The following is a 17,353-nucleotide window of genomic DNA, read 5'->3' on the forward strand; positions in this document are numbered from 1 at the left end:
ATATATGAAAGTAAAGCCAATAAAATTATTTAAAAGTTATCTTACATGTACGATTCGGGATTTCTCTGCAATAAAATTTTTTCCATCATTACCATGCATATGGATGTGCAAATGCAACTCACTTGTTGTTGGATCTCAACCCTTTTTAACAACCTATACCAAAATGATTTCAATTAAGAAGACTGGCAAAAAATCGTTTGTGTAAAAATGAAATTGGAAATAACATAAAGGAAATACTAGTCTTTGTTGATCCATAATAACAACTATAGCCAACTGTTTTTGCCTCATATTTCATTCCGAAGAAACGAAGCATCTAGAAATTTTCAATTATATATGTCGTAATGTAGCATTCATGAGAAAGGTATTGACTAGCCAACCTAACTTGAACAGTGACTTAATACCTTTATAGCATACTAATAAAAAAAGCCACTTCATAACGAATAGGCTAGATTATATAACAATTGGTAACAATTGCTGGGAAAAAACTTTGAATTCCCAATTGATAGAGGAAGTTTAATAGGCTAGATTATATAAGCTTAATCAATTTTGAGTGGAATGGTGCTCACTTAAGCATATTATCTTCAGATAATAAACAACCATTCTACTCCCTGCATGTCCACAACTGAATCATTCTCCTCAGAACAAATTGCAGTATCACCAAATTGCTGGGGATTTGATTCAACATCTTGTTTTCTTTCATCATGTATGTCAACATCCAAATTATATTTACACATCAGCCGTTCTTCCACTGTGATTGGACTAGATCTTTAACAGTACTACCCTTAATGTGAAAGGTGAGTTGCATTAAACTTGACTTTATTAGGCATCAATAATGCAACATAAAATCCATATTCTGATAGATAATACAAATATACCTATCAGAAATGACCAAACAATCGCACTAAGTGCATTATCACACCAAGTGAAGAGAGGCATCAGGCATGTCTAGCCAGTCACTTGATATATTTCATCAAGTGAAGCAATTTTGGTCAATTGACGACCAAACAATTTTCAATTGATACGACGGCCCCAAGCCAATGGTGAGCTAAAAGCACCTTTTTGGGGTTCTATCGAAGACTTATATGGCTGGATCCTTTATGATCTACGGGCCGGCTGGCACCGGCCAGCCACCAGGGACCGGCCTCGTGAACGCATTTGCTAAAGTCACTACTGACAGGCTTTCTCAATCTTCAATCTAACTATATTTAGGGGATAGGGGTTAAAATACTCAAAATGACCGACCGGATCATTACATTGTATTTTTACATTTTTAGCCTATCACTCAAAATACCTTACCCTTTGGTTATAAATCAAATTCTTCCAAGTGCATTATTTTACTACAATTCATCTAGTTAATTTATAAAAATATTCCACTTGTTACTATATATTTGTTTTACATTTTGTCAATTTATAAAAATACAATTCTGACATATTTCATCTTCATTTTGTATATATATATATTTTATCATAAATAGACATTTGTCTTACCGTTATTTGTGTATATCAAAGTAATCATTCTTTTGAAACTTCTCTCCATTATTTGATCGTCTCCATAGGAATCGCATTTATTGTGGATCTTGAGGGATGCCTAACACCTTTCCCTCGAGATAACTTGAACCCTTACTCAGAATCTCAACGGTTTCGTAGACCATGATTTAGTGTACATTATATAGTGTAATATAGGTGTCCTAGTATACCTTAAATACTAGGTGGCGACTCTAAACTTTAAATAACCTTGTAGAGTACTATAAGTTGTAGTTTGTTTTGTCTTGTGCAAAATATGGTGCAACAATATGGAGGCTTTGCTGGGGATATTTCAGGTTCTAACCATAGAGGACTCGATCAATTGCTTGAGGGATTACAGGTTCTCCAATACTCCAATTTCTATTCTTTATGTCACATGTTTCAAGTCGTATATTCTGTACTTCAAGTTTGTATATGCTTGGCTTCAAGTTTTAAATTGTTTGCTTTGAGTACTATATTCCTTGCTTCAAGTCGCATATTCTTCGTCACATACTTCAAGTTATATATTCTCTGTCATGCGCTTCAAGCAGTATATTTTTTGTTATACGCTTCAAGCGGTGTATTCTTTGTCATATACTTTTTGTGGTATATTCTTTGTCATCCGCTTCAAGCTGTATATTCTTTGTCATGCTCATGTCATATATGCTTTTACACATGCTATGATGTATATGCTTTCATAGATGCCCATGTTGTATCTTCGTTGTCATATGCTTTGGTGCTGCCTTATTGAATTGTCATCACTTTTTTGTCGACACTTGGTCCTACACAATCACACACAAGTCACGTGAGGGTTGTCTTTATACCCCTACGAACATTTTTACAAAACTCTCTAGTTTTAGAGATTGGCAGACGAGGTTAACTACGTACCATCTCGCAGTTGTCTTTAATTTATGTCCGAATCTAGGTATATCTACTCTTAGAATTCCTAGGTTACTGTACACAGAATCTTGTAGCTTACTTTAGCTGAATTAATCATTGCATATCCTTTACTTGATATATATTCTTTGTATATTTGTTACATTTTCTTTGTCTGTCATTGTTATGTATTCTTTATCTGTTACATGTGCCTTCTACTTGTTACCTACTATTAGGTTCTCTTTGTCTGACTAAACTCTGGTTGATTTGTCTCAAAACTTGACCTTTCAAATACACATGCCCATTCCGGTCTTTAAGACCATCCAGTACAATCATACCATCCTTTGCACTCTATCATCCTTACCCAAACATACATCAATTCGACTTGGTACATCTTCCACTGATTTGACATATCTCTTCCAATCAGATTTCACATTTCCACTAACTAACGTCATTTAAAACAGATCTATGCACTATGCTACTCCCTCTGTTTCAATTTATGTGAATCTATTTGACTGGGCACGGAGTTTAAGAAAAGAGAGAAGACTTTTAAACTTGTGGTGTAAAATAAGGCATATATATTTTGTGTGGCTATAAATCATTGCATAAAGGTAAATTATTTTCAAATAAGGAAAGAGGTCATTCTTTTTGACACGGACTAAAAAGGAAATAGGTTCACATAGATTGAAACAGAGGGAGTACCATCTATCTCTTATTCAGGAGTTAGCAGTCTTCACCCACCCACCCAAGAGTTCTTATTCATAAATAAAATTCCTCTCAAAGTACAATCACTTATTCTTGATAACCATACAGATCTCTTAGTTCTAGTAATTGGTCGGAACTACGTTTTGACTTGATTCTTGCTTTGGCAAGATATGTAGGCAACCCTATGTAAGGGTTTGGTCTCCCCACTATTTCAAATTAATTTTCTCAGTACTGGAAACTGGGGTAGTTCTTTTGGAATAGTGTAATGATGCTCTCAACCCAGAAATCTCCGAGAGTATCACCCAAATTTCACCCGAAAAATCCCATTCTCAAAATATCATGTCAACCTTACTCTGACCTTCACCCGACTTAAATCCCAACATATGGGATGCAAGTCCTTTATTCAAACATCTGACTATAGAGTCATGGTGTTCACTCCCACTTCCCAAATGCAATATTCAATATAAAGTCAACCCATTTTTGCTGCAGAGGAAAGCTGTTAGTCACCCTTCGAAAAATGTCAGGCTCCCACGACTCAGATAGACTAGGAAGGACAAGCGAAGCCTCAAGTCAACATGAGTCAATTTCTCTCCCTCGCACTAACAATTTTCTTTGGACACAGGAAGGACAACATCATCTATGATGCATCATGATATGTTGATATCGTGTTCCTAATCACAACTGAATGCAGCAATGACTGCACGGCCAAATAGGCATCCCGTTGATGCCATAACTTCACCTGAGAGGGACTCTAATATCTCCCCTCTATGTTTTGCAGGTACATCATCCAGGGCACTTCTCGAGAGATAACATCTGGTCTCAGACCTTGTGGACCATCAGTCAGATAATCAGGGGAGTAGTAGTTTTATAATGAACTTCATAATTTTTCCTTACTTCACTTCTCTCACCACTTGTCTATATTCAGATCATAATATCATTCCCGGTTGTCAACTGAGGACGATCAACAAATGATTCCCGTGTACGGCAGAAATGAGCATCATCCTGGGACTGCACGCGGACACTGTGGAACATCCACCGAACAATCAGGGGAGTGTTAGTTACAATTCTTGATTCCATCATATATGACGGCACTGCTCTCACTATATTTTTATATCTGCATTAGATAATCGCCCATGCTAATAGTCGGGGACGATCACCAAAAGGTTTATGTGGACAGCTGGAAGGTCGCAACAAAACATCCCTGCAGTCAATTGGGAGACAACCTCAAATATTATCTCGCAAATAGTCAGGGGGCATCAAGGCAACTATTCGAAGGAGCAGTTGGGGAACATCTTCTTGAGGGAGACACTCTTCAACACAAGAGATACCACACCCAATCATGGGTACAATGAGACATCACTCCATGTTTGTCTATACCTTCGCATTTAATACATATCTTTGATGCAATTAATAAAGTTAGTTGCAATGTCTTGAAGTAAGAGAGTAAAAGAAGTGTTAAAAATCATACATCTCATACTCTCCAACCTTCACGGACTACGTGTACCAGATTCTTGACCTTGTGTCAAGATACATACGCAACCCATCATGGGTTCGGTCTTTCTCGTCCTTAATTTGATGAGTCAGTCAATTCTGGCCACTCGGGTCACAGTTGACCGAAGCTCCTTGCGAACGGGTCATCTCTAGAAAAAAATTTAAAATGTATATGTTTTCCTTTGTTTCTTCGAAGTCTTCCTGTAGATATCAAAGGAACATCAAAATCGAAAACATATTTCTATAAAATTCTTCCTTGAGGAAATCCAAAAAATATAAATCCAAAACATCTTCCTCTATCCTTAATCTTCACGAACTACGCGTGCCTGATTCTTGACCTCGTGTCAAGATACATAGGTGACTTGTATTGGGTCCGGTGTTTTCTCGTCCTTAACTGGACGAATCGGTCATGTTTGGCCACTTGGGTCACAATTAACAAGAAATCCGTACAAAGGGACCATTCCCAAAAAATCAAAAACTATATAACAAAAATATACATATCTTTCTATGTTGTTTCTCTAGAAGGCACCCCCTGAGACATCAACATAAAAATCCAAAAATATTATCCTTTTTCTTTGAGGAAATTCAAAAAATCCAAAACAAACTCCTTTTATCTCTAATCTTTCCGGACTATGCCCGACCTGATTCTCGTTTCAACGAGATACACAGGCAACCTTGGGTTCGATCATATTTTTCAAAAAATACAATCAATCAAGGACCCTTCCCGGGTTCGATCCTATGTTAAAAAAAATAAAATAAATCATCAATCAAGGACCCTCCTCGGGTTCGACCTCATTTTTCAAAAAAAATCAAAAAAGGCTCCCATCGTGCGGACATTTACATTTCAGTTACTCCCATCGTGCGAAGATTTACTTTCTTGCCCCTCACATCGCATGGAGATTTTACTTTTCTGTTAGCGCTCCTTAATGGAACGGTACCCAGTCTCTACTAACAATGCTCCTATACGAAACTACAACCTATCATTTTACTTTTCTTTCAGCGTTCCTAAACGGAACGGTACCCATCCTCGTACTAATAATGCTCCTATATGAAACGGTACATAACCCATCATTTTACTTTCCTGTCAATGCTCCTATATGGAATGGTAACTACAAAGTCCGTCTAATATTAAATACTCTGATATTGCTTCAGAACGATAACTACATGTCACGACCCCAATTTCCCACCTTAGAATGTCGTGATGGCACCTAGTCTCTAAGACTAGGTAAGTCTAACACATGCTGATTTAATAACAGAATTGAATTATTTAATCATTTATCATAAACTATTAAATGACATACATAGCCGCAAATGGCCAATAGTTATACATTTTTCAAAACCGGTAGTACGGAGTCATAAGCACTACTAAAACACACTTGAATTTCTAAACACAATACTGTTTTGAATTATAATTTAACAGTAGCATAATGAAGTAAGATGGTGACTTCGAGGCCTGCGAACGTCAAGCAGGTATACTTTGAAGACTAGGTAAGTCTAGCACATGCTGATTTAGTAACAAAATTGAACTATTTAATCATTTATCATAAACTATTAAATGACATACATAGTCGCAAGCGGCCAATAGTTATACATTTCCCAAAACCGATAGTACGGAGTCATAAGCATTACTAAAACACACTAGAAATTCTAAATACAATACTGTTTTGAATAATAATTTAACAGTAGCATAATGAAGTAAGATGGTGACTCTGAGGCCTGCAAACGTCAAGCAGGTATACTTTAAAGTCTCCCGCCGCGCAGACGCAACTCTCAACAACACAAACAAAATACTTGGATCTGCTCAAAAATATACAAAAGAGTAGCATGAGTATGCCACAACGGTCCCAGTAAGTATTAAGCCTAACCTCGGTAGATTAGTGACGTGGTCAGGTCAAGACACTTAGTAGACATAGAAACCTATTCAAGATATACATAAGCTAACAATGGGAAGAACATCAATGTAAGACCAACGGCGAAAAGATTATTAATTTACAACCAACAATGAAGTAATAGAAACACAAATGGCATCAATTAGTAAATGAGTAATGAAGAAACAACATAATCAAAACACCGTTGAGAGGTAAATGAACTCAAATAAGGAAAAAAAGGGATGACAACTCAAATAATAAGATCGCTCCCAACGAGTGGACTTACAACAAGAATTAACCCGAGGCACCACACCTCATAAACCACAATTTATAAATCTTACACATATGGCACCTCGTGCCCACAATAACAATCACCTTCGCACGACAAACCCCACGTGTTATCATGTACTTTGCAGTCGTGACAAATATCAATTTAGATGAACGAGAGATACATTTAAACACCATAAAACGTAATAAAAATCTTGAATAAAGTAAGGTGTCAAATGAAATAATCAGCTTATTTTAGGAATCAAGTAAAATAAAATAATATACCATTTATACGAAATAAAGTATCAAATGGGTTTAGTTCATAAATAAATAAAATTGAGTAAAAGTATCATTTTTAAACAAAGCAAAACTTAAGTTAAATTAATGAATTAAATATAAAATTTATTAAAGAAAAATATGATAACAATTTTAAGTAAGGTAAACATCTAACTGGTTGATGAGTATAATTTGATAACCCAATTATAGTGAAAGTACAATAACCATTTAGAATAATAAGGCACCGGGTGAGATAATAATTTTTATCTTAGGAGGCTCATAGAATAAAGTATGTTAATAATTCTTTTATTTAGACCATTATGTTACCAACAACTCAACAAAATATGATATAGTGAATCAACGCAATTAAATTCACATTGACAATCAATTCACCAAGTTATAGCGGAGGCATATATTGGCATATTAAAGCAACAAAATAAATTACATAGAATGCATGACTCACATAAGAAACCACAATCGTTACATCACCAAGATAACAACGAATAATCAAACACAATCAATATGCGGATGAATGATTGAAGGAAGAACAATGACCGTTCAAATCAACTAGTTGTTCCAGCATGAAATGTACAATGAAAATCACAATTGAGGTACCGCCTCGTACTCATATTTTACAATTTCAATCACAAATTTTCCTTATATGGCCACGTGAGCATTACATTTGAAATAAGTTTTGAAAATAGTTTTCCTGAAATAGCTACACGCGCTTTAGCCCACCTTATAGCCGTGTGGCTTCACGTAGTTCCCCTACAAGCAACACGCACATAAATCCCACCCTATATCGCCGCATACACATTACCCCCAAGCCTTATACCGCCGCATGCACGTCAATATCGCATTACAATAACAACTTGTAACACAAGTGCTCATATATCACAATTTGCCAATAATCAACAACATCAATGTTTCCACAACAATAGCTCACGGCTCCACCGCAACGGGTACATGAATATCAATAACAACAGTTAAGGTAAAATGCTCAACGCCGAAGATGTTTCAACAATAACAATTTCGCCTCAACGTGATAATGGCTTTTATAACTTCAACACCAATAACTCAAAAATGAGAGACAATGTATAACCACAATCTATATATATATATATATATATATATATATATATATATATATAAAAGAGGGATAAAAGAAGCTGATGTGGCACCTCTTATGAACTAGGATTACTATTTATCTTTTTTCTTAAAATTTTGCTTTTTAACTCATTTATTTCATTTATCTGCCACATAAAAAAATCACTGAAACGTCATTATATTAAATTGTTTTAATTACACTTCCCTCTTTTTCCGTTAACCTCTTCCTCTCTTCCTTAGAATTGCAACGGACCAAATTAATTACCATGTCGTTTCCAGATGTTATACATCCCCACAAACGACACAATAGTTTTCTCAAATTGCAAAGAATTCTCTATGTAAAAATCACTCTCCGGGAAAACAACAAAAAAGCGATGAAGACTACACATTCCAATTCTAAAAGAGGTAGTTCGTTTCTTAAAATTCTGTCTATTTTCTTTTCGAGTAGATGTTCATAGATTATTGTAAGCATATTTATATTGGAATTGTTATGGGTTCTCTTGAAGGTAGACGGCACATTCCAATTGTATTTTAGTAGTTCTTGAATTCTGACTGAGATGTTAGGATGACTCTTCTCTGAGTAAAGTACTGTTTTCTACTCAATGTAGTTTTCATTCTTGATAATGTCGCATATATAGGAAATGTTGAGTACTATAAGTATAGTGACTGGATTTTCTTTAGAAGATGAATTCTGTATTGCCTTCTCAATTTTTGTATGGTAAGAATTGATTGCCTTCTTATTATATGTGTGATAAGCTTTGACTGTGGATGCGGAATTGATCAATATTTGATAATCTTTCTGTCTTTATTTTTGTAGGTCTTCACAGTTTGGAGATTTCATTGAGAATAAAATTTCTTTATAAACTTATTTTAGGAGGATGGGAGTATCGTTTTTTTGTATATAAATAAATGAGAAAAAAAGAATGTTGACTTGGCACCTCTCTTTCGCCGAGAAAAGTACTTTTTTTTTTCCTCAAATGTTTGCGTTTTATCTTATTTTTCGACTAAATATATGTTTTCTTCTTTCCAAGAGAAAAAGTGAAACGGCTGCCATTAAAGTTGTAACATATGCAATAATACATATTTTATTACTCTTAATCTGTTGCAGGCTTGTAATTGTAGTGTGAGTTCATATGTAATAGTTTTGCTTTTTTTTTTTTTGGGTGTAAAAATACTCTATTTTTGAATATTAGGAATGATTATACTAAGTGAACTCTCTCTCTCACTCTCTCTCTCTCTCTCTCTCTCTATATATATATATATATATATATATATATATGAGAGAGAGAGAGATAATAGGCGTATCTGAATGATAGGAGGAATATGTTAAAAGAGTACTAATCTTTTAGAATTTTTCATAAGATTGTTAAGAAGGGAATTGTTGATTTGGTTATTTAAGGAAGGATAATGATTTCTGGGTTTACGGAAGAATTAAAGAGTGTGAAATATTAGAAAATAAATTAAACAAGAAAAAAAAATAAAAAAAAGTATTTTAGATACAACTTATACTATATTTTGTTAAACATTTAAATGTCTAACCTTTATTTTAAACTTCAGATTACTTTTATAAAGAGATGTGTGAGAGAGAGGATGAGGGGAGGTATAATTAAGATTATTTAAAAAGTGATTTTGGACTTTTTTATATAGCACAAAATATAATATACAAAAAAATTGATCAAGAGAGAAAAATGTAGGAGAAAGGGGAATTGACTTAGATTATTTAAGAAAGGATGTCGATTTTTTATTTTACTGGAGGAATTGAATGATATGAGTATGAGAAGAAAGGAAGAAGAAAATAAAAAAGAAAAGCAAGGTGAAAAAAATGAAAAGAAGCATAGGAAAGGTGGGAACAGGGAGATAATGTTGGAATGAATTAAAATAAATATAAGGTAGGAGTACATGGAGAAAATTATCAAAACAAAAAATGATAGGAAAAAAAGGGATAGGTTATCAACAAGAAAAATGACACAACGGGAGACGGGGAATTCAAAAATGTCATCAGGAAAAAAACTATTTAAAATGTCAAGGTAATGGGAAGTAGTAAATGATAAACTATTTTTGCTTTTTTTTTGGGTGTATTTCGAGAATTAGAACTATTTTTTTTCTTTTTAAAAAGGTAAAGAAAAGTATAATATTACTTGGATATAGACTTATTAAATTCTTAAATTGTGAAAGTAGAAGTATTTTACTTAAACATATCAACTAGAATCTTTTAGAAAATAATTGAGACGGAGGTACAAAATTAAGCGTCTATTATCGGCAAAAAAACAAATTCAAAATGTCAGGTAATGAGAAGTAGTAAATGATAAACTATTTTTGCTTCTTTTTTTTTTTTTATGCATTTCGAGAATTAGAACTATTTTTTTCTTTTTAAAAAGGTAAAGAAAAGTAAAATATTACTTGAATATAGACTTATTAAATTCTTAAATTGTGAAATTAGAAGTATTTTACTTAAACATATCATAGAAAGTTTTAGAAAATAATTGAGACGGAGGTACAAAATTAAGCGTCTACTATCGGCAAAAACAAAATTCAAAATGTCAAGGTAATGGGAAGTAGTAAATGATAAACTATTTTTGCTTCTTTTTTTGGGTGTATTTCGAGAATTAGAACTATTTTTTTCTTTTTAAAAAGGTAAAGAAAAGTAAAATATTACTTGAATATAGACTTATTAAATTCTTAAATTGTGAAAGTAGAAGTATTTTACTTAAACATATCATAGAAATTTTTAGAAAATAATTGAGACGGAGGTACAAAATTAGGTGTCTACTATCGGCAACCCTTTTAATATTTCGATATCATAAAAAATATCATGTCGTTAGTTTAACCACGCGAAGAGCGGACATATTTACTAGTGTTAAATAAGAATAACTCACAATGAAAAAGAAAACGTGTAGCAATGACTTCAAATAATGGAAATCAACAAGGGAAGGGATAACATGAACAATAACTCCAAAATATAATAATTAATGAGAGTGATAATATGAAAAATGACTTTAAATAATGATAACCAACAATGAGAGAGATAACATGAAAAATGACTTCAAATAATGATAATCAACAATGAGAGAGATAATATGTAACAAGTTCAACTAAGGCATGACAGTAATTTATCAATTAGGATGTATAACAAGTGTTAACGAAATCATTTAATTTATATAAGGATAGACTAACATAAGTAAGAATAGATTGACTATGAGAATTTAGAACATGATATGATATTTCAATTTAAGCATGTGAATAGTCTAAGTAGCCTAAATCGGTCAAATACCACCGGTGTACCCACTCGTCACCTTGCGTACACGGCTTTCACATAGCACAAATGAATAAATCAATACCAATTCCTAAGGGATAGTTTCTCCCACACAAAGTTAGGCAAGATACTTACCTCAACTAGGCCAATTCAACACTCAGAAATAGATTTTCCCTTAAAATGCGCCTCCACTCGGTTCAAATCTAACCAAAATCGACTTAATAACATCAAATAATGTAAGAGAAACCAATTACAATAAATAAAGCTATGATCTTTACATTTTTCATAAAAAGTCAATAAAAATCAACATCATTGATCGCCTTGAATTTTGAATCCAAGCTTACCCGAGCAAAGCCCAAACCAATACAAGCTCACACGAACTAAAACCAACTCAATCGGAGTCCAATAGCTCAAACAATTCTCCAAAATATCGCTCTTGGGTGTTCATAACCCAAGAATCCAACCCCACTAGTTGGGTCCCATATCTCTCGTAATACTCCTCCAAAACTCGCCAAATTCGAGTAAGTTGTTCTCCTGATATAGGAAAACAAATTTCCAAAAGGTATCAGGAAATAAATGCCTCTAACGCATTCTCAATTTTTAAAATTTAGAATATAACCCTAAGTCTTGATTTAAAGAAGTAAATGAGTTTACAATTAAAATCATGGATTAAAGCTTAAACCAACGGAATGAATCAAAAGAAAATACATAGGTTATGATTTAGACCTTACCGCATTGAAGAAACTTGAATAACATCCTTGAATTCTCCCAATCCCAAACTTTCAAGATGAGAAAACTCCAACAACATTAATAACAAAAAATGCACAGTTGTTCTGCCTCGTTTCTTGTTCCAAACGATCCTGAAACTTACTTTTGATGCCTCCAATGAATTCCTCGTAGAATGCCAGTCACGTTAGGCTTTTGAATTACTCAATTTGACCTTATAATGAAGGAGATATGTTGGTTTCAATATTTGCAAATAGTGCAGATTTTTAAATAAGAATTCAGTGGCAATTGCGTAATTAATCTGAAAAATCTAGCAACTCAATTCTTAGTAAAATGACCATACATTCCTCATAAGATGTCAAAACTTGATGATTTCAGTTGCTATAGTTTCAAAATTACGACACATATAATGGTTTAATTGAAACACGAATCAAAAGTCGTTTGCTCAATATGGTAATATTTATGCTCAAATCAACGTCGAAACCGAAAATAATCACCATATAAACCAAACTTATCCAAAACTCATTGGAATTTATCTAAACTTTGTGGAAATGTCCAAAATTATCATACAAACTTCTTGGAATAATTAAAATCTGATTTCGAGTCCGTTTACCCAAAAATCAAACATTGGTCAACTTTTCCAACTTAAACCTTCTAAAACTAGAATCATTCTTCCAAATCAATTTTGAACCGCTCGAAAACTGAAACAAACCATACACGCAAGTCATAATACATAATATGAAGCTACTCAAAGTCTCAAACCACCGAATGGAATGCCAAAGCTCAAAACGACCGGTCGGGTTGTTACACTACAAAGCCCGTCTAATTTTAATGCTCCGATATCGCATCGGAGCGGTAACTACAAAGTTCGTTTTACATTCAGTCATCTCTATCAAAAATAAAAAAAATTATTTATTTCAAAAGTTCAAAAAATTAAAATGAAATGAAAAATTTTAAAATATTTTCTTTCTTCCCATCCTTAACTACGCTTGACCAGATTCTCATTTTAACGAGATACGTAGGCAACCTTCGAGACCGGTCTCAATTTTTAAAAAATCACAAAAAAACAAAATTGATTAATTTTTTAAAAAAGAAACAGAAAAACAAAAAATTATTGTTAAGTCAAAAATCAAAAAAATAAAAAAGAAGAGGGGAAACTTTTTTTCTTTGACTCTAGTCCCATTTATCAAAAAAAATAAAAAAAGGAAAACTCACCAAATATTGACTTAGTTGGTACTAGCATAATTAGGAGTGTGCATGGAAAAGAACATGTTAATTGGTATGGAAAGGATCAACTTCGGGTAAACCATAGACTTTTGTGGTACCTCTCAATTATACCTTAGTGACACTTGAAAAATCTCATGCTTACAGTTAGGGTAAGAACAAAGCCGACCTCATCGTTTCATGTGCATTGTGTGGTGAGTCTAGATTAAAATTCTTTGCATTCCATTATAGATCTAGAACTTGGCCCAAATGTATATTTAGGCGAAACTCTGAGTAACGCTTGGTTTGGGAAAGGATCGTATGTCATCTTTGACCCTATTGAGCCTTTCTAGCGTACCAAATGATATTAATCTCTAGCATAACCCCCTTTGAGCCTTAAACCTTTTCTTGGACAATCACATCTTAGCCCATACCCTTTCTTGTGCTAGATGCACTACCCCTCCCTTGGCCTAACCTCTTGCGCACACTGAATATGTCTAACTTCGAACGAAGACCAAAGTGAAGGCGACAATCATGAAAAGGCTAAAGATGCAAAGTCTAAGGCAATCGGAGACATGACTTCAAGAAAAGAAAAAAGAAATTCCTTAAATTCAAAAGGAGGATCTAATAAGAAGGAGAAAACTTTCACAAATTCTAGAAAAAATAAAAAAACAAAGAGAGGGGAAAACTCCACAAACTTAAAGAGGAGGAACTCCAACAAAAAAAGAAAAACAATCCTGCAAAGCAGGAGAAACCTCAAAAGAAAAAAAAATAGAAAAACTCTAGAAAAGGAAAAAGAATCTCCTACAAGCTCAAAAGAAGTCAAAACAAATAAATGGACATAGAGCCGAACAAGATCAAACGTCGAAGTATAGTTTGAACGCCGAAGACATTAATATAGTGCAGTGCTCAAAGAGGATTAACCACTTTTATCCCAAATGAATATCCTACTGGTCCCCAAGCCGACATTACAATCCAATAACAAAGCCCTACATGATCCTATTCCAAGTGTTCTCATATTAGTGGATACTCACATAAAGGTCAACCATATGGTATCTCAATTGCATGCATTGAACATCTTTTTGAGTATGAGTGTACTTCTCAAAATGTCCTAAAAGTCAAAATACAAAAAGATACTTCAAATATGTGTGCATACTAGGACTTTGTTTGTAGTGAGTCACTTGAAATATAAGGATAGGTAGAATTCAAAACCTTTGATTGAAGCAAGATGAACAAATCTTGTCGATACATATGTAAACACGAGGTACCACTCGTAGCTATAGGAGTTACTCATAAGCTGCTCTAGGTTTGTTGGAAAGTATATAGTGGAAATTCTTACGCACAAAATTAATTGCCGGTACCTACCAAAGTCAAGTAAAAAAGATGATCGATCAATAAATTGCAGTCTTTCTTTACTTCACAAATTTTCAAACATTCTCTACAAAAAGCTACAAACAACAAAAATACATAAAACAATCAAAAAGAGTCAAGTTTTGTTGACAGTGTAGTTAGATTTTGTTGTAACAGAACTACGACTTGACTTCCCATGGGAGGATGCGTAGGCAACCCACGTAGGGTTCGGTCTCACTCTTGTAATAAAAATCATCAAAAAAATATTTCTATACATTCGAAACTACACCGCGACTTGATTTCCTTTGGTAGGAATACGCAGGCAATCCACATCGGATTTAGTCATCTTTTGTAATCGTAATCGAACTATGTTTTGGCCTGATTCCATTGGGATACGTAGGCAGTCTTAGTCAGACTCGGTCATATCATTTCAAATTTTATCTTTTTGCATCTATTGCCTGCCTGAGTCATTAATAACGGAACTCCTTTCATCAATTTTCTAACATAAAAAAATAAAAATAAATACATAGCTTCTTGCTTTTCCACGCGCCCTCCTTAGAAATGGTCATTTAATTTCAAAGCCATATTTTCTAGGCACACTCCTGAACAATGGGCATTTTATTTCAAGTTCAATTTTACTTGCTCATACCTTCTAATATGGGCATCTTAGATTTAAATGCTCTGATATCACTTCGGACCGGTACTCAGCCCAGATTTTCTTCAAACATTCAAGTGCGCTGATTACTTTGGATCGGTACTCAGTCCAGATTTCCTTTTTTTTATTCAAGTACTCCATTCACTTCAGTCCGGTACACATTTTGGATTTCCTTTTTATAATAATTCAAATGCTCCGATCACTTCGGACTGGTACACAACCCGAATTTTCTTCTAAAATCAAAGTTCTCCGAGCACTTCGGACTGATGCACAGTCCAGATTTCCTTCAAAATTCAAAGTGCTCTGATCACTCGTACCGGTATCTATCCTAGATCCCTTTCAAATTAGAGTTCCAAGTCGGGACCCTATTTCATTCAAAAATCACATCATTCTCGCATCGCATACACGATCATCATTTAAAAATTACATATCCATCCTTGTCAAACGGAAGCATAGTCCATGCCTCGTCAACTCTACTGATGCGACAAAATGTGAAACTATCTTCTAGCAAATAAACCGTCACGACACCAATTTTCCTCTGTAGGATGTCTTGATGGCACCTAATCTCTAAGACTAGCTAAGCCTAACAATTTGCGGAATAAATGAATAATAAATTGAACTCTAATCTCAACACATGATATATAAATATAAAGCTGCAAATCCATAATTTACAACTCCCAAAATAAGGAATAAAAACATAGTAAGGATAGAGGGGGACTTCGAGGTCTGCAGACGCGGGCAGATATACCTTGAAGTCTCCACGTGCGGTCCAACTCACTGGTATCTGGTCTGGTAGGAAGAACCTGGATCTGTACAAAAAAATGTGCAAAAGTTTAGTATGAGTACGCCACAACTGTACCTAGTAAGTGCCAAGCCTAATCCCGATAGAGTAGTGATGAGGTCAGGTCAGGGCCCTACTGGTTTAAAAGAAAACTAGGTTAGAAGATATAATAATATTTTGAAATGACTGAGAATTTAAACAATAAGAAGTTTCAGAAAATATCAGCACAGTAAATAGAAGTAAACAACAGGGGCACTCCCGAGGTACCGTCTTGTAGTCCCAAATATAAATATGCATGACCGGGGGGGGGGGGGGGGAGGAATCTCTCGAGTAACCGCCTCGTAGACCTAATAAATATGTAGTACAGAGGGATCTCCCGAGTAAACGCCGCGTAGTCCCAATGTAAATATGAAGTACACGGGGATCTATCGAGGAACCACCTAGTAGTCCCAAAGTAAATATGCAGTACATGAGGATCTCCCGAGGAACCGCCTCGTAGTCCCAAGGTAAATATGCAGTACAGGTGAATCTCCCGAGGAACCGCCTCGTAGTCCCAAAGTAAATATGCAACAGATAATCGAAGAAAATACGAATTTATAGCAAGAAATCTCACAGTTAAAGATTTAATCCAAATAAAGGAAAGGAGGTAATTCAACAAAGCACGTTGCACAAATTTCAAGTATGAGTAAAGTCATGTGGACATGCGATATTAGGCTAAACATGATCACTACATATGCTAAGGCAACTCAGTTAATGAATTTAAAAGAAGACAACTCAGCAAAAATGGAAATTTCCGTAATTAGCATGTGTACACATTCGTCACATCGTGTACACGGCGCTCACGTATCATATATTGTTATAACAGTACCAAATCCTAAGGGGATTTCCCCCACACAAAGTTAGACAAGTCACTTACCTCATATCTCGATCAATCAATTGGTAAGAATGCCTTTCCCTTCACTTTCCAACTCCGAATGGCCCAAATCTAGCCAAAAGCAATCACATATCATGAATATAACTACGAGAAACTAATTTAAAAAATAAATCTATAACTTTAGCAAAGAATCAAAAATTCAGCCCAAAAAGTCAAACCGGGCCCACATCTAGGAATCGGGTAAAAGTTAAAAAATACGAACGCCCACTCGACCGAGTTCACCCATACCGAAATTACCAAACTCCGACACTAAATCGCCACTCAATTCCTCAAATCAAACTCTCCAAATCCCTACCCTCAAACTCCTAATTTCCACCTTAAATGCATACTAACTAAGTGGAAAAATCAATGAGGAAAA

General features: G+C 34.5%; 1 long non-coding RNA gene across 1 annotated transcript; it reads left to right on the forward strand.

Annotated features, from left to right (window-relative positions):
* Positions 1–8,321: 8,321 nt before the first annotated feature.
* LOC117279881 (uncharacterized) lies at positions 8,322–9,306 on the forward strand. Its single transcript, XR_011411277.1, has 2 exons — positions 8,322–8,498; positions 8,911–9,306. It is a non-coding gene; the product is annotated as an uncharacterized lncRNA (long non-coding RNA).
* Positions 9,307–17,353: the final 8,047 nt, after the last annotated feature.

This window comes from Nicotiana tomentosiformis, chromosome 9 (genome assembly GCF_000390325.3).
Source record: "Nicotiana tomentosiformis chromosome 9, ASM39032v3, whole genome shotgun sequence".
NCBI classification, from domain to species: domain Eukaryota; kingdom Viridiplantae; phylum Streptophyta; class Magnoliopsida; order Solanales; family Solanaceae; genus Nicotiana; species Nicotiana tomentosiformis.